At 51.7% G+C, this 18,531-nt stretch overlaps 1 long non-coding RNA gene across 6 annotated transcripts in view; it reads right to left on the bottom strand.

Annotated features, from left to right (window-relative positions):
• Positions 1-14,967: 14,967 nt before the first annotated feature.
• LOC125330906 overlaps positions 14,968-18,531 on the bottom strand; it is a 31,754-nt gene continuing 28,190 nt past the window's right edge. For all 6 annotated transcript variants that reach the window (XR_007205757.1, XR_007205756.1, XR_007205755.1 and 3 more), the window contains one exon: positions 14,968-18,400. This is a non-coding gene — a long non-coding RNA (uncharacterized LOC125330906). The remainder of the gene's footprint in view (positions 18,401-18,531) is intronic.

Here is an 18,531-nt window from a genome sequence, read left to right as displayed (position 1 = left end):
CTGCTTGCAGGACACAACACACTCCACAGCATTTCCTTCCCAGAAGGGACCATCTGCCCAGAGAGGCACTTCTGGAAGCAGCCAAACCCAAAACTCTTTTTCACATATGCTTCTCTTCCTCTGGGCAGGGTGAGGGAGGAGGCACACAGCAGATCTGAGTCACAGGCACCGATGGCACGTCTGAGGTTTTGGTTTCACAGACCACCAAAGGGCCATCACCACAGCTGGGTGAGCTTGTGGGGAGCTGCTGGGACAGGGCTTGCAGCACCCTCCGGGGTCTGTTCAAAGCAGCACAGAGCTCAGCATCTCCTGGAATAGGAGGAAGAGACACCAGATATCATCTTTATCATGGCTTTCAGCTCACTCAGAAGCTGCTATCACCCAAGCATCTGCAGCCGAATCACCTTATCTTGTGCTCTTTTAGCTTAGTCAAACAAATCTTCATTATGTTCAGCAGGCAAAGCCTCTGCCTGACCTGTCAGCTGGTGCAGCACCTTTGTCTGGTTCAGGAGATGCACAAGTAAAGACTTCCAGTGAGGATTGGTTCCTCCCAGGATGTTCAGTTCCATGAAACAATATAATTTCCTCAGTTTTTCTTCATTTACAGGTAGAATTTGGGGTCTTCCCTTCCTCTTTCTCTCCATGCTTGTTCTACCTGCTCAAGAAGATCCAAGTCCACCAGGAGTCAATGTAAGACAGAATGTCTTACCAAGACTACAACTCTTGCTGAAATCAATGGGTATTTTGCTTTGTGGAAGGCTCCATGATTAGATCCACAAATTTTTCACTGTAGCATATTTTCTCTTTCTCCCTAACAATGGGTAGCACCAGAGAAAGGAAGAAGGTAAGAGAAGAAAACATGAATTTAATGACTGCAGTAACAAACTTTATTACAGCAACTTTATGGGGAGAAAATGTCTCACAATCTTCACTGCATAACAATGTCCCGACAGACACGATGTCATTGCGTCTTAAAAGGTGTTTGAGTTGGAAAATCTTTTCAACAGTGTTTTAAGGGTCTGCTTAAATGATTAATAAGGTTTATTCATTTGATTTATTATCTCCAAGAAAAAAAATTCAGTAGGTATGAAATATATTTGAAAGGGATGACAGTGTTTATTAATGTTATAGGTTTTTATTGCCAGACATTATCAAAATAAATATGCTCACCTGTAAGAGGAAAATGTAGTATCTAGTCAAATTTTATACATCTCTGTATACATGCCCTAGCAATTTGTGTTAGAAGGAAGAAACAGGTGGGCAGAATATAATTTTGGACCTTGTGTCATGAAATAACACAAGAGTTCACCTGTTTTCCCTGCTCACTGGAGATACACCTATATGTGATGTATATTTTGCTAAGTCCATCCACTAATGCTATTTAATGGTGTTTATTATTGCACATCTGTGAATATTTATCTAATGGACAATATCTAAATCTCCTCCCAATGGGACTTGTTGAAGTTAAACTTGCCCCACAGGCACAGGGAGGGCCAGCTGCTGGAGGTGAGAGCAGCACGACTGATACCAAAATCAACCATGGTCGGCTGTTTCAGCCTTCCAGCTGTTCATATTTGAAATTCCTCTTCCCACATGTAGTGTCAACCTGAAGGCAAAGCTATAGTTTCAGCAAAATCCTGAACCAGTGTCCTACTTTTTGTCTTAAAAATCCAAAGAAAGACTGAAGCTGCCTTTATTTCCGGTGGAAGTTTTTCTGATGGGGAAGCTTTCAGTGGCAAAATGGATTTGCTCAAACACAGTTTATTTTGTAGATCTCTGAATCACAGGAAAGTATTTTAGATTATTACGAATGAAGAGGCTTAGGACCTTCTCCCACACGGACTGTGTGATGACTCCTTGCTCCCTTTTCTCATTAATTCTCTGAAGGCTACAAATCCCATAGACATTCCTGTGGTCCATTCAAACACTGGCTGGTCCCTGCCACCAGTCTAAGGGGCTCTGCAGTGCCATGGCCACTCAATTGCCAATTGCTAAGGAGTGCCCAGGCTGGGCCAAACCACATCCTAAACCACAGGCTGACTTCAGAAATGTTAGACTTGACTTCCCAAGATTCTCTTTCTCCTGTGTGAACTAGGGATAAGAATTTCCCTGACCTGATGGCACTGAGATTAAGGGTCTAAGTGAGAAGTTCAATTTCATCCCCAGGATTACTTTCTTCATGCTCTCTCAGAGGACATCAGGATGCCTCCTGCCTTCCTCACAACTCTATCCTGGGCACCCTGGGAATGACTGCTTCCAGCCCTGCCCTCAGCTCAGAGCATATCATCACTAAGCATCTCCATGGCTTCTGCCCATGCACAGAGTAATTCCTACAGAGAAAAGGTGCTAGAGATGTTAAGCCTCTAAAAGAAGCTGGATTTCTTTATCCAGAAGTGTTCACTTCCAAAATTTTCAACTACCATCCCTTGGGCACAAATACTGAGCAGACCATCACCTGTGTCCTGGGAGGGCTGTGGTCCTCTCCTGCTGCCCTGTAACTCCTCTACCCGACATTGAGGGCCCTGCTCATATTGCCAGCAGTGCAATCTTGGCACCTCCTGGCACTTCTAACCTTTATTAAAATAAGCCCAAATGGAAATTGCATTCTGCCTCCTCTGGGGTTTCCATGGAGCAGATCTAATTATCTTTCTTTAATAGCACTAATTGGCGGCCTCATAGCCCTGGCCCTTCAGTCCACTCCTCTGCGCTCCCTTTATCCCTTGCACTGCCCTGGCCTCTCAGGCTGGATGGGATTTAAACATGGTTTGATGGTTTGTGAAACCACTTTGACTTCTTGCCCTCAATTCGCTCGTGCTACCTGAGCTCCCCGACCTGTTGACAGAGGAGCTTTCCTTTGTCTTTGCAAATTGACACAGCTGCACACTTTGCAAATAGACTCAGACGTTGAGCTTTGGGCTGAATGGACCCTCCAGATTAGCACAGGGAGAATCAGCTTTAAAAACGCTAAGCTGGAGCCAACAGCAGGAGAATGGAGTGAAGCTCTTTATCAGGATTCACTGCCATAGAAAGGAGCTCCCCGCTCTTGCAATGATATTTACTTCCCTTTGGGGAGGACATTCCTGGAGCCGACAGCTCATCCTGACCCTGTAGCCGGAGTTAATTAGCCAACTGTATAATGGGGGGATTCGCCCAGAGATTACACGAGGTGATCGCTCACCACACACACTGTTTGCCGAGTGGTTTGGGGCTCTTGGCAAGCACAAAAGCACACATGCAAGCAGGAGAAAATCTGGCATGGGGGGTTGCTGCCATGGAGCTTGGCAGAGCTGCAGGCAGGGGCCGAGGCTGTGTGCTGCCGGACCCCTGCTCTCCCAGGGTCGCAGGCCCCCATCCTCATGGCATGCGTGGACGTGGGCACGTAAACCCTTGCAAGGCTCTTTTTGCAAATGGCTTGAGATAAACTTGCCAAAACTGGATCAAAACTGGTAGGAAAGGCAGGGGGTGGTCACTTCTGCCTTGCAGTAGAGCCAGGGTGGGAGCAGGGAGAAAGTGGCTGTCCGGGGAAGCCATCTGCTGCCCTGCCTTGTCTGGAGGCAAGGGGACAAGATCGGCATTGGAGGCAATTAACACTGAACAACTTGTTGATGATTTTATAGCAGGTTAAAGAAAATGCCTCAAATAAAACTACGGGAGACCTTCTATAACTCTACATGGCTATAAATATGTATTAACTTAATTACTATCAGCAATTACAGCTCAGTTTGGGAACAGTTAAAGTGGGTGCACACAAAAAAAGGATTATTATCCTTAGAAAATGAGTGTGAAGATAAAAGGGATTTAATTCACATTAGCTAATGAGCAGAGGCAGAGCTGCAGAAACAGCATCCCCCCTCTGCTTTACAGTGCTTGCAAAGGGGACAGGGAGCAGCCAGGCCACACATCCCAGGGCAAGCGAGGGCCATGTGTGTGCCTGGTCAGCTGAAGGGGTGACACTTCCAGGGGGGTGGGAGGGAAGAGCCTGGCACCAAGAAAACTGCCTGCCCTCCACAGGGTCACATGCCCACTGCAGTTACACCCTCATGCTGGTTTACTTCATCCTCAGCTGCTTCAGGGGGCTCAGGAGCAGCACCTGTCACCCACCCACTCTGCTCCTGGATGTCATTTCCCTCATTTTCTCCCTGGTTCTATGAGCGTATATTGCCTACAGCTGCAGGAGCTGGTGGGACTTATTCAGTATGGAAGGTCTGTATTTCACAGGCGTCACATTTTCCCCAGAAATGCCTAAGCTGACCTCAGGAAGGGATGGGAAGTCATCACTCCTTGGAGTGAGCATGTGTTTCTCCTTTTCCTGGCTTGTTACACTGGTTCCTGACCCTATCCCTTAAAGATAAATGCCTGATTTCCTGTTAAATGTGCCCTGATTCCCTTTCCTGGTTTTGAGTCTTGTTATAACATTCCCTCCTAAATTGAATATTCTTCTATTTCTTTGTCCTATCATCACTTTTACAAGTTTAACCACCTGCTCATTTTTCCATACAAAATTGGTTGAGCTCTGCAAGCTCCAGAAAGCTCCTTTTTACCTTCAAGTAATTTTTGTGACTCTTTTGGCACTTGCCAACTTTTCAGCACACTTTTGTAGTGTGAGCACCAGAAGGTGATAAGCTCTTTCCTGTGACTGTCCCAGGACCTCCTTGGTGTTTTGTCACAGCAGTATCACTCTGCTGGAGTGAAAGTTCTTAGTCCTCACACTGAGCCCTTCATCACTTGCTGGTCCCCTCTCCCTGTCTCAGCTCATCTCCAGTGTAATTAACATTGTCTTAAACATTCATTCCTCACTCTCACTGGCATGCTTGAAAGTTGAATTCTCAATTAACTATTAACTCGTGTTTAAAAGCCAACAGTTAATCAAAAGCATTGGAATATTTTGCCTTCTGCATCTGTCTCTGGGGAGCTGTTTCTCTGACTAACCAAGCAGGAGTTGCAGTGGTTGTGGGTGATGCACAGAGCGTTTCCCAAGTGCATCTCCCAGCTCTGCCCGGCTGCCTTTGGCACTCGTGGCTCCTGCTCCACAACCCAGACCTGCATTTCAGATTCCCTCTGGGCTGGATTGCTGTGGTCTCCAGGGCACCCTGGGCTCATCCTGAAACTGCTCCTGCTCTTTGAAGATGCCCTTACTCACAACCCCAGCCTTTGAGACTGGGGAACAGAGCTGGGAACCTGGTGAGATAAAGCTGCTTTGTGATGCCAGTGCTTTTGTCATGCACCGAGGCTGCCAATACAACTGCAATGTCCCTTATCAAGCGCTTAGCCCAGCCTCCGAGTTTGGGGCCAGAAGGCAGAGAGGCTGCCTAGGAAAGCTCAGGGAGGTGGGGGACTTGGCTAACAGGCCATTCTGTAGCCCTGAAAAATGGAAAACTGGGCAAGTTTCAAGCATGGGGAAAGGACGATGAATGGATGGTCCTGGACTATATTGACTTCTAAACTTGGGCACAGACAACCTTTTCAGGCTGCTGCCTGAGCATAGGTGCTGCTCTTCCTGGTTCCCAGCCCAGGACCTGCCTTTTCCAAGGTCTCCATCGAGCTGACACTGAGCTGGGAGCACCAAGACCAGCTGAGCACCCAGAGACCAGTGCCTGAGTCACGGACAGGAGCGCAGCAAACTGGGGTGCTCCAGTGCAAGCAGGGATGTCGCTTTACTGCCTTACAAAACACATTTATCACTATGGAATATGACTTTTACACATATGTGCTTTTGCTCCCTGATACACACCTTCAACCCCAGCTCAGTTCACCTGTGTTCAGCATGCCTTTACTGTTAATTATCCCTGCAAATGACAACCTCTCTCAAAGGCTCCTGCCACCATTCTGGCTAAGAGACCTGTTTAAGGAGGAGCCTGAGTCTGAGCTCTGGAATGACATTTGGAGCAGTAGCAACGTTTGAACACAATGGTATTTCCTTCTGAGAGAAAAAAAGACCCTTCAGCTTGTTTTCTCTCCCCCACACCCCCCTCCTGGAGGAGATATTGCCAAGGCTCACAGATGGGATCGTTTACAGTTTCCTTTTGAGCTGCCTTGGCCCTTTCAGGTTTTGTTTATTCGAGCTGAGCTGTCAAACAGGGGAGGGTGGGCTGGGGAAGGCCTCCCTTCCATATTCTGATTTGGATTGGGGTTACTCAAATTCCCCATCTGACAGAAGATGATTGATGAGAACGATGCTGGCTGTAAACCTGGGAGGCTTTGGAGATCAGGCAGCTCTGCTCTTTGCAGGGCCTTAAATCCCAGTTGTCGGAGCAATGCAGGGAATGGCATCCCAAGGTAATTACAAACCAACAACAGGAAAAGCCACTGGCAATGGCAGGCACTCCAGCATTGCCAAGGAATGGCTGGAGAGGCAGTTGGGGATTTTTTGGTTTTCTTTGCTTGTGAAAACACGCACACATGGTCCCGAGCTGAGGTCAAAATATGCTTACAAAAAACAGGGTCTAGAGAGGATGAGTAGAGACAAGACGCAGCAAAAAAATTGCCTGGAATGTTTCTGGAAGAGCTGGGGAGCACCCCAGAGAGAAGGAAGTCATTGCTACATGCAGAATCTTTGGCAATTATCCTGGCAGCAATGGGATAAATACACACTTAAGAGCATGAAACCAGCTGGGACAATGCTGGTCCACCCTGACGGCCAGAGCCTCCCACAGCCTCCTCTCCTGCAAGGAGCTCTCACTGCACAAGTGCCAGCCTCAGTTTCTCCAAACCAAGCCTTGGAGGGAAAGGAGAGATGGATGAGAGGATGAGATCCCTGTTTGACTCATGGGCCCAGGAGGCAAAGATGGGAAGCATGGGGTGCCATCACATGTCAGTCAGAATGGTGGCCCTGCCCCAAGTGCATGACTTGATCAGCAAAGCTCTTCAGGGGACATGTACAGGGACGCCGAACTTTGATCTGGTCTGGCACATGTACTAGCAATGGCTTTCAGCCAAAAGAATTCATCAGCATCTTTGTCATGCCCGATTCAGGCAGGTCAGTGCTGCTGAGGAAGTGTACGAGGGCTGTGTGGGATGGGGATGCCTGTGCCCATGCTGGTAGCTCCTACATTGGGCACTGGGCCACCAGTTTCTCATTTCCAACAGGATGGTGAGTACAGACTGGCAGCAATTTTCATTGCTGCTGCTGACCAGAGGTGTCCTGGTGTTAGATTTACTGGACTACAGGGTATGTGACCAGAGTTAGGTCTCCAAGAGCTTTATCCAAAGCTGTAAGCACCCAGAAGCCTTTGGACTAGAAATTTAACAAAGCCAGGAGAACTGAGCTAGAAACTCAGGGTGAAACAAAGCTCTAAACTAGATGCACTTAAGAGTAGCTGCTCCAGTTAGACTGGCTGACTCTGCAGGTCTGGGATGGGAAGGAGGGGATTTCCCCTCCCTTCCCCTGTGCTGCTGGTTTAAATCCAACCACAATTGAGCAGTAAATAAGAGTTACCACCCAGCAGCTGCTGGATGACCTGTGTGCAGTGAGTCACTGAGCTCACAGCCCTGCAGACATTGGCAGCAGAGGATGCCTGGGCTGAAAAGTGCATTTTCCTTGGGAATGTGCTGTCATTTGGGTGAGCCCTGCAGCATTTCCTGTGCACCAGTGCTGCAGAGGCACCCTGGGATGCAGTGATGCGCACCAGCACTGCAGACACACCCCAAAACCCAGCAATCCCTGCATACCAGTGCTGTGCCACCAGCACAACAGCCAGCATCCTTGTGTTGCAGCTCAGCCATTGGCGTACATGGGGCCAGTGGCAGAACAGCGCCAGTGGGACCCTGTAACTGGAATAGCCATGGTGAGAGGGGAGCCAGTGCCTTGTAACTGGCTGAGCAATCTGTCATCAGCCAAAGAGAGTTGTGGCACTGTGGCAGGCCAGGCTGAGCACTGTGGCACTGTGGCAGCTTGGGCATATTCATAACTGCCTTGGTGACATTGGGTTACTCATGTGAGGCAGGGTACATGTTTAAATGCAGGGAGGATGCTAAATATCTGACAGTTCCCCAGTGTCTCATGGACCTGACAAACAGAGGGGGATTTGAGCAGATGTTTCAAGGGCAGAGCAGACTTTTTCTAAGAACTTCCTCTCCTGGGTAGATATGACAAAAAGGGGGTAAAGCCAAGCAAAAACACATGGCTGCTTATTTACCACTTATATTCAGGAGAGCTCAGCCTTATACACCTCCCACTGTGACAGGACTGCACAAACACATGAGGACACTGAGGTCCTGCCCCAGAGTTTCCAGTCTAAGATAAGGAATTTAGAAAAGCAAAACAGAACAAAACAAACTTGGAGGAGTAGCAGCTCTTCAATCTCTCTGTAGATCTCCATCTGGTAAAAGAAGTGCAGACAGGGGCATGTTCTCTCCACATCAGCTGCACAGCAAGAGCAGCTTAGATGAACTCTCCTGGCTGGTAATAAAATGATTTTACATATGTAGGAAGCAGGATGTGCAAAGCCCAGGAGTCTGATCTTGTTTCTGAGATCAAACAGAGTCTTATTGTACAGGGGTGTGGAGCTGATGTAACTGTCTAGTGTGCCGGACACAATCGCCGTGGTTACGCAGCTGGACCGGAATAAAGCAAGTCTGTATCTGAACTCATTAATTTTTACAACCAACTGAACCACTCTGCCGTTTTCTTTTGCCTTTTTGGTGGCAGAGGACTGTTGTGTCACAGCAGAGGGGCTCCCCAGCAACTGGCCCCTTGCCTGCAGTGTGGCAGGTCGGGGCTGGAGTGGCGGGGAGCAGCCACATCCCCGTGACCTGCCCCCCAGCCCAGCCATCCACTGGATCCCTGGGGATGCTCAGTCAGATCCACGGGTCCGTTTCTGAGACAGGCCAGGAGCTGCAGGGATTAGGGATGAAAATACAGGCTTAATGTGAGCAGAGCTGTTGCTCTGTCAGCTACAGGTTATGTCAATGTTTCCATTAGAAACCCCTGGTTGCAAGGTTTATAGCTTGGCTGTGAAAGTGCCCTCCAGGCTGGGCTCTGGCAAGCCAGGGAAACTCACGTTTTTCTGCTGAAATATTTGATGCAGCTGCTCCCACACTCACACATCGCTTCTCACAGGCAGGGAAATCAAGGGGGCTCCTTCAGCAAGCTGTGTGGGCAGCAGGACTTGGCACACTGCCCTGGAAGCCCAGAGAGATCTCTTGAGTGGCCTTCCCTGCCTCGGGGAGAGTGCTGTGTCCCCAGGCAGGCAGGGCAGGACAGGCAGGGCAGGACAGGCAGGGCAGGACAGGCAGGGCAGGGCTCACACCATGGGATCCCAGGCTCACAGGTAATGTGGCAATGCAAACAATGAGGTGAATTTACCAAAAGACAAACTAGAGGCACAGCACCAGAGCCAAGGCTGGTGAGCTGCAGCAGGGTGAGGGTGCGGGACTGGGACCCCTGATTTCTTCGGGCCATCAGACAAGGATCAAGAAGCCACCTCACACTCCCCTGCAATAACCATCCCTGTGCTCCCATGGTCTGCCTCCCCTGGAGCCTGGCCAAGAGCTGTGCATCCTGGTCCAGGTGCCTGATAGACAGCCATGGCCCAGGAACAATGCCAGCCCAGCACTTGGCAAGGAGGTTTTTATGCAGCGGCCGGAGTCCCATAAGAGGCTCTCCTGGCCAGCAGCTTGCTGAGCCTGGATCTCACCCTGGCCTGGCTCTCACTCCAGGGGCATCCTGCCTGGCTTTGGGACAAACACGCATCCAGGCCTCCTCCCTTCATCCCACCCTTTCTCATTCCTGGAAAGCTGCTTTTGAGATAGATGCATGTGGCTATTTTAAAGAGCTGTGAAGAGCATTTGCAGGCTGGGATTTCACTGTAAGCGTGATCTCCCAGGGCGGGCAAGACTACTTTCTTCCCTTGTTCTTTCCACCTGGAAGGCTAGAAAGAGGAGAGAGGCCAGCATGCTGCTGGGCATGGAGCTGAGCCCCCAAAGGCATGGCACACACTTCCCTTGCAGGGGATGCATGTACATCCCTGCCCAGCTGTGAGCGTGCCTGGTTCCACACAGAGGTGCTGCAGGTGGGCAGCACGCTCCACCCCAGGCTCCATGTTTCCCTCACCATGCTGAGGGGAGGCAGTGGGAGGGTAGGGAGTATACTCCAAGGGTAAGAGCTGCAGCACCAGCCTGGGGACACAAAAAGAAATACAAAATATTAAGGAATAATTTTCAGCTTTTACTCCCGTTACAGCAAGGCATCCCCCTTTAGATTTAGTTAACACTGAAGTGTATCATGCATTTTAGCGTGTGGTCTCAGGCTACTGCACATCCCAGACAGGCAGGAGTGGTGCAGCTGGGGCAGGCAGCGTGGGGGAGAGGGCAGGGAGCAGCTTCTGCTTCTGGCTTGGAAACAACCTGTGCTCTGGGTTTCCATCCCCAACCATCCCACCAGAGAGGGCTCTTCACTGGGGCTGCTCCACCATGCCCAAGACACTACAAACTGCAGGCTCTGCTCACCCAAAAACCAACAGAGAGAGAAAAAAAGAAGGGAAAAAGAAAAAGCCCAACTCCTTGCTGTGTTTCTGCTGCCTTTCCAGTATACTTGAGTTACCATGGTTAGCTTTCCACTGTTCTCCTTGACCCCTGCAGCTTTCCCTTATGAGTTAGTGTCCTGGAATGTCTCTTTACGAGGTGCCTACAGAAGTAAAGCTGACCTGATGCCAGTGCCCCCACACTGAGGACTTTATTAGTTTTTTAATTTTCTGTCTGGGTGCTCTCACTTGCCTCAGACTTTCCACAGCTGCTAGGATTTATTAATGAAGGAGGTTCATTTGTGTCTTGCCTCCCCTTCCCCTGCTCAGTTAATTGGTGGTGTTGCTTTGCCAGTTGCTATTTTTAATGGCTTTTTGGGGGGTTTCCAGAGATTTGGGTGAAGATTTTGCTTTGTGCCAGCAAAATCTTCACCCAGATCTCCAGAAACCCCCCCAAAAATTCCAAGAGACACATGGAGGCCACAATGAGGAGCAACTGTGATGGGACTGACCATCCTGATGGAAACATCTGACGTGGCAAGTGGAGTCCAACCAAGGAGGCAGTGCTGAGACCAGGAAAGCTGGAAACAGCTGCACTGTTACTGCTGGGATGCAAATACCAAGAATTAAGAGGATAAAATAATTTTGGTTCTCGCAAAAAAGCATAAATGCTTAAAAATGGAGATGGGAGCGTTTCTCCTTCTCTCTCATGCTGAAGGGACCCCATGACACTGGCCTGTAGGCTGAGGAGGAGGAAGAGGCTGAGGGGTGATGAAGGATATGCAGAGATGTGCTGCATGGACAGGAGAGTAGGATGAGGAAGGAGCACAGAGACCCTGCAATATAAAACCCATACACAGAGCCAAAAGGATGCAGAGAGGGAGAAGAGACGGACTTTTAAGGCAAGAGGAAAAAGAGACAAATATTTATTTGTCCATAAAGTAAGTCTCCATAGCAATGAAGTGCTTCACAACAGATTTTCAAAACAAGCCCAGCCACACTGCATGCAGAGAGAGCTGCTGGAGTGGAACGTGTCACCTGCCTTCCTGGGGTGGTCAATCTCACTCGAGAGGCTGCCAGCGTGGCACAGGGCCATGGGCAGGGAACAGGGAGGGACTGTCCCTTGGGAAGCATCGGGCAGCCCAATCCATACCCTGGGGGTGTCAGTGGGGTTATTTCTGTGCCGGGGCAAGGTGGAAGGATTGGGTGGATTTTCAGAGCTGTATCATATTGGGACATCCCAGGGTCTGGCAAGTGCGAGGTGCATGAGCACAGCCAGGGCTCAGCAGGCAAGGAAAAAGGACATGCTGCCCCAAATTGCTGGGAAGACAAAGGAGTTGAGGGGTGGGATGAAACTCCAGCTGCCACGCATGGAGCTGGCAATGCCACCCAGACTGGCGTCTACCTCGGGTGAGGAGCATGAAGCCTGTGGGCGCTGTCACACCTGATATGTGGCTCTGGGGCTACAGGGCACACTGAATTCATTACAGAGGAAGAAGCAGGTGCCAGGAACAGAAAGGCATCCATGCTTTACAGCCAGGGCAAGTCCTCTGCAGACCACACAGGAAGTGCAGTGGGGTTCCCCAAGTCATCCCGCCCCAGAGGATGCAAGATGGTTGATCCTGAGCCCTGGCTCTGTGGGCAGCCCTCCCCTGCTGCTCATGCCATGTGAGGCTGCTGTCTCACCCCAAAATATCTAAGCAGCAGCATCAAGCACCTCTCCTGGAGAGCTCATGCTTAGACAAATGCCACTGCAAATGATTTGGCTTCAACCAGCAGGGACATAAATTCCATTATTTTGATGTCAGCTGCACAATTTGTTCCTGTAACAAGGTGTTTTAACCTCACTTCATATTCATTCTTCTGCCTGCTTTGATTTTACTGTAAATGACTGAATTTGCTTTTGATCTGGTGCCAGTGCCCCATAAATCTTGACACTTGGTGTAAGAAAGGAAAGAGCCCTCCCCGCTGTTTGGTTTGCAGGGGGTGGAGGTGAGGGGGGCTGGAGGTCACCGGGAGGGTCTGTGCAAGGATCCTGCACCACCTGAAGCAAGGTTTGGCTCTGAGCATTCAGCTGATTTTTCCAGGCAGGAAAACAGTCTGTAAGAGGGGAAAAGGTGGCAGGGAGGAGGAGCTGCTTTTCTCTCAAAACCACAAGCTTCAAACCAGCCTCATTCAGCGATTCACAGCTCCTTTGAGGACCATGCCGGCACTCTGAGCTTGTGAGAAAACCCCAGACCAAGCACGATTTGTGTGGTTTGAGGTTTCATCATGAGCTGCTTTTAAGTGTTTCGGTTCCCAGCACCTCTTCCAGAGTGTGCTGGAGGTAAAAAGGGGCAATAAAACCATCCCCCACAAAACCCACATTTAACTGAACATTTCCAAACCCAGCAGCACTTGGGGGATGGAACCTTCCATTACTGCCATTGCCGAAATTCTTCCTAAAACCTCCTGTTTTCCAGCAGGCAAATGTCCCTGTGTTTTGTTCCTCATGTGCCCGAGTCTTTCTGCCCAGACTGCCTGCCAGTGCAGCCTGGTGAATTCTGGAGGTACTGCTTGCAGAAGACTGTTCCCTGGAGCCTACCTGCCCTGGAAGTGCCCATGCCCAGCAGGGATTGAAGAGCCAGCCCCAGCACTCACACCAGCGTGAGAGTCAGGCTCGTGACCAGGAGGAAGCCACGGCCTGGCCTCCACCAAACAATTGGCGGAAAGGGGCCATGACCTTGGCCAACACTCTGGGGATGGGGACAGCTGCCCACGCAGGGGACAGGCCTGCTCCTGCCCCAGCTGCATCCGAGCCGGATGCCTTACCCTGGTGCTGCCCCACATGCATGGGCTCCTTCAAAGGGACTTTCCCCAGGTTCCAACAGAGGAACATAGGAGCACGGGCAACCGGGGCGGTGCCTGGCATAAGGTGCACAGTGGCTGAGGTGCATGGTGTGGTGCATGGTGCACAGTGCCTGGCTGGCACAGCACGGTGCACAGTGCAGGCTGGGTGCCACAGTGTGGGATGCTCACTGCAGAGTGCCCACAGTGCCCAGTGTGGGATGCTCAGTGCAGAGTGCCCACAGTGCCCAGTGCGGTGTGGCCTGGTGCGGTGCCCATGGTGCTGGGTGCAGTGTGTCCTGCTGCAGTTCCCACAGTGCCCAGCATGGCGTGTCCTGGCACGGTGTGTGCGGGCACGGTGCAGCAGGGCCCAGCGCGGTGTGTCCCGGTGAGGTGTGTGCGGGCACGGTGCCGGAGGGCCCAGCGCGGTGCCACATTGCTCAGCGCGGTGTGTCCCGGTGCGGTGTGTGCGGGCACGGTGCCGCAGGGCCCAGCGGTGTGTCCCGGTGCGGTGTGTGCGGGCACGGTGCAGCAGGGCCCAGCGGTGTGTCCCGGTGCGGTGTGTGCGGGCACGGTGCCGCAGTGCCCAGCGGTGTGTCCCGGTGCGGTGTGTGCGGGCACGGTGCCGCAGGGCCCAGCGGTGTGTCCCGGTGCGGTGTGTGCGGGCACGGTGCAGCAGGGCCCAGCGGTGTGTCCCGGTGCGGTGTGTGCGGGCACGGTGCAGCAGGGCCCAGCGGTGTGTCCCGGTGCGGTGTGTGCGGGCACGGTGCAGCAGGGCCCAGCGGTGTGTCCCGGTGCGGTGTGTGCGGGCACGGTGCCGCAGTGCCCAGCGGTGTGTCCCGGTGCGGTGTGTGCGGGCACGGTGCAGCAGGGCCCAGCGGTGTGTCCCGGTGCGGTGTGTGCGGGCACGGTGCAGCAGGGCCCAGCGGTGTGTCCCGTGCGAGGCGCGGTGCGTGCAGCCCGTGCTGTGTGGGGCGCAGCCTGCAGCGCGATGACCTCTCGCTGCCTCTGGCCCTGAGCGGGGGCCAGGAAGGGAAGTGCTGCCGGTCCTGCTGCTTTCATCGGAGATCTGGAGCGCCGAAGCCTGCCCAGATCCTAATCAGTGTGGGAAAGAAACGGCAGGGCCTGCTCTCGCCCCGGCCTGCTGGAGATGCCTTTTATTTTCATAAGCTTTATCGCAGCCCGCAGCCCCTGATAAAGCACCGTAAATAAACGGAAGGAGCGTGGCGGCCGGCCAGGGCCGCTCGCAGATGCACGCGCTCGCTGCCGCCCCGCTCCCCGGGGGGACGCCCCGTCACACGCCAACTTTCAAAGCCTTCCTTTTATTTCCCTGCACAGGGAAACCACATGGCCTTGCATTGGGGGACCAGCCAGGCAGCCAGCACCCGCCGGCAAATTCCTGCCCTGCCCCAGCCCCCCCCCCGTTGACCCCAGCCTGTCGCCGAGCTGGGGTCCTGCTCCCAGCACTCGGCACGAGCCCTCGTGGGGCCACAGCGGCTCAGGATGTGTCTGGCCCCTGCTCTGGGACTGGGGGAGGACAGTTTTGGGATGTCACATCCTCTCTGGGTGGCAAGAAGGGGGTCACATCCCACCAGGGAGCTGAACTGTCAGCAGGTCTCAGTCCGTCCGTCCCCCCCGCCCTGGGTTTCTCTGCTGTTGAATTGCTGGGGTTTGACACAAATTAACAGTTTGGACCTGCTTTATTTTTTTCTTTCTATTTTTCCTTTGCTAAGAAGTTTGGGGTTTGTTTAAAAAGGTTTACATTCTTCTGAGAGCACGGAAAAACAGGATCTGGGGGGTTGTTTCCACTCTGGCTCCACAGGCTGACAAAGACAGAAGTTAACTCTTTTCCGTTTCTGTTTGACGCTGCTGCGGGTGAAAGACATCCCTGCCCAGGCTGGCAGCTGCCCCATAGCTCCACTGGTTCTCAGCCCTGGAGTGCCCAGCTCTCCTGCAGTCTCATCCCCTCTTCAGCATCCTCTTCCCATTGCAGGTAGGGGCTGCAGGGAGATGTATTTACTTGTGTTTCATTTCTCGCTGCGGCCTTCAGTAGCTCACTTTAAGCCATACCTTATCCCAGCACTGGCAGAAAGCAGCTGGCTGCAGCTGGCTACCAGGGTTTTGTTCCTAGGCATGCCTTCCCTTCCTGCAAGGGACAAGCTTCCTGGGACCAGTGCAGGAGGGTTTGAGTTGCTGCTGGTTTTAACCCCACCTGCACTACCATCCGTAAGGGAGGCCACCCACCTGGTGCTGACAGCTTCCCGCGTTAAATTGATTAAATTTAATACAGAAATGGCTCAGACCACAGCGCTGGGAATTAAAGGTGTATAAATTGCATGGCACATCACATGTGCCAGAGCTCGTCCAGTCCACTCCTGCCCAGATGTGGTGGGTGCCCACAGGTGGCTGTCACCTGTGTTTGCCCAGGCACCGCAGACTCCGTAGGGCTGCACGGGAACCTCTCCTGTCTGCATTTGCACGGTCAGCAGCACCTCCTGAGGCTGCCTCCATAGCTCCAGGCTGCAGCAGAGGTGGCAAGCAGGCAGCAGCAGCCCAGGAGACATTTCCCCTGCCCCCTTCTTGCAGGAACACGCCACAGCACACTCCCCTCCTCCTCAGCCTCCTCCCAGCTTTTCATCCCGTTTCTCCAGTTTGCCACAATCCTTTTTCTGTCTGCAGCCCTGGCCCTTCGTGGCATGCAAATTTAATAAATACTCTCTCTGTTTCTCCGTGCTGGCTGTTAATGGGAGTGCTCAATAGTGGCTTTCCAGCCCCACAGTGAGCCTTTGAGAGCTGCCTCTCGCTCCCTCTGCACCCATCATGAGAACCCTGCCTGGCCCTGCTCCCTGTCCTACAGCAAGGGAGGCACAGCATCCCCATCCCACAGCCACCACTGCTTCGCCATCTGTGGGCTCCTTGTACCCTGCTGCTGAAGGAAATTAAATTGGCCTGACGTGTCTCATTCTTGACAAAGTTATATCAGGTATTACTCATCTCTGTGCTAACTTCCAGATGCTCACAAAACTGCTTCAGATTATTCATGCCAGCATTTTTCTGGGATGGGAAGTGGTTTGTAGCTCCCCACTCCTTCTTTTTTCCTCACTTAGATGGGTACTGTGGTTCCTGGTCTTGGGCTACTAAGAGAACATCTTCCCAGCCACTGATGGCTCTGAGATCCTTGCAGCAAGTTTGATCCCAGTTTAATTCTAAAATGGATCATCCAGTCTAAAAACACTAAACACACCACATACCATTTTATAGTAAAAAATATTGAGGGGTTGTTTCTCCTACTTCAATGCTACTTTTGTCTCTGATAAAGAGACATATTGTGGAGGGACTGAAGCCTCCAATTATTACAAATGAGAACTACTTTTTTCTTCAGGATCACCAGAAGAAATGTTTACAAACACACTGATTTTCTGCAACAATTTCCGCTCGTGGAAGAACATCCCTTCTTGTCAGTAAGAATGCTTTTCTGTTGGATGCTCCAGTTATGCTCCATACATCTTTCAGGCAAGGATCTTTCAGATGCTCTACTCCTTCTTGTGTAATATCTTGGCTCTGGGTCTTGGCTCTGCTGCAGATGAAGGAGTCTGAGGGCTCTTGGGAGCTTGGAGGGTTCAATGGGACAGCAGTGGAAAACATCCATAATTAAGAGGATATTTATGAGACTCCTTAGGAGGAACATTCAAAAACTGGTGGTTTCTCACCCCAGAGTCCTCCTGGGACTGGGCCGCATGGGGTGCTGATCCCCCTTGCAGGGAGGGTACTTGCATGTCCACACCATGATCCTCACCCTGGATCTCAAGGGGTTTGAGCTCCTCCAGGAGGTCTCCAATCACAAGAGAAGCCAAGGCCCTTCTCCAATCTGCGTGTCTGAAAGCCTCCAGGGATGTTCCAATGGGATGTGGCATTGGCCACATGACCAAGGAGGGTTCTTGAATTTTCCTCCCCAGGGTTTTATTCTTTAAGGTGGTGGCAATGAGAAAACCTCCTTTGCACCCTTCCCCCACCTCAAAACATCCTTTATAAAAATAAAGTGCCCAAAATAGCCCTAGACAGTGCTTGACATTTGCCAGACAGCTGCTCTCAAGAGTGCTCCAAAGGTTATGGATTGCTCTCTGCTTCCCTCCTTCTCCCTCCCTACCACTGCCTGCGTGAACCTTGGAGCAGGGCCAGGTTTGATCAGAGTCTCATGGTTTGTAAAAGCCAGATTTGAGAGGAAGACAGGATGCAGGGAGGTGTTTGTGTGTTGCTGCCTCCTGTCCCAACAGGCAGCTCAGAGCAGAGCTGGGGCAAATTCTGCAAGGGGAGCTGCAAACCCTTGTGCGAGTTCTGCCCCTGCCTGGGCTGGAAGGATGCTGCCACAGAAGCCCAGTGTCCACAGTGCAGGGTTGTCACCACCTGCGAAGTGTTGAGCACCATTGCTTGATCTCCCAGGTGTGTGAAAGCACAATAGGGGGTACACCTCACCCTGTGCAGCCAGGAAGGGAGTCACACCTGGCTGCAGGGTCACACCCAGTCCTAATGGGTCCCCAACAGATGCATGGTCAGCCCAGGATGCCAGGGGTGCCTAGGAAAGTCATGGCTCAAAGGAAGACTTGGGAGTCACATTGAGTCCAAGCCCCAGCTCAGGCCTAAGGAGTCTGGAGAGGGAGCAATCAGGATGGGAGAGCTGCAAGGATGCAGTGATCAGTGCTGAAATTGGCTCCCAGAGGGGAATGTGGGGACACAAGGAGAGGCCAAAGGAAGGACCTGGCCAGGCAAGCCCTGCAATGAGAGGCAAAAAGGGCACAGCTTTGCAGAGAGCAGTTTGAAAAGATAATCGAAGCACCTGCAAGAGTCAGGGAGCTCCTTCAGTCCAAAAGCGGCACTGGTTCTATGCAGCCAGGGGGTTTGTCATGTTTCTTGGGAGCACCTAAGAAGAGTTGCAGCTGGAGACAGGACACTGTCTATGGCCAAGAGGGGACCTGGAATTACATAGGATGACCCCTTCCCATGGCGGTTGGCCGGTGTATCTCAAACAAGGACAAGGTCTCACTGTGGAGTGGGAGAAACACCCCTTCTGTGCAGCTGGTGTTCTATGCAGGGAACATAAAGTTGGGGCCTGAAAACTGAAAGATAAAGGCAAGAATTTTTAAGTTAAATACATAGAGAAATACTTGAAGTCCACTGTCTTAATCAAAATGAGAAGACTGCAGCAGCAAGGCATGACCCAGTTTTGTTATCTAGTAACCAAATAAAT

Source organism: Corvus hawaiiensis, chromosome 10, assembly GCF_020740725.1.
Source record: "Corvus hawaiiensis isolate bCorHaw1 chromosome 10, bCorHaw1.pri.cur, whole genome shotgun sequence".
Taxonomy (NCBI): Eukaryota; Metazoa; Chordata; class Aves; order Passeriformes; family Corvidae; genus Corvus; species Corvus hawaiiensis.
Note: the sequence above shows the minus strand (reverse complement) of the source record. Positions and strands in the feature narration are given on the sequence as shown.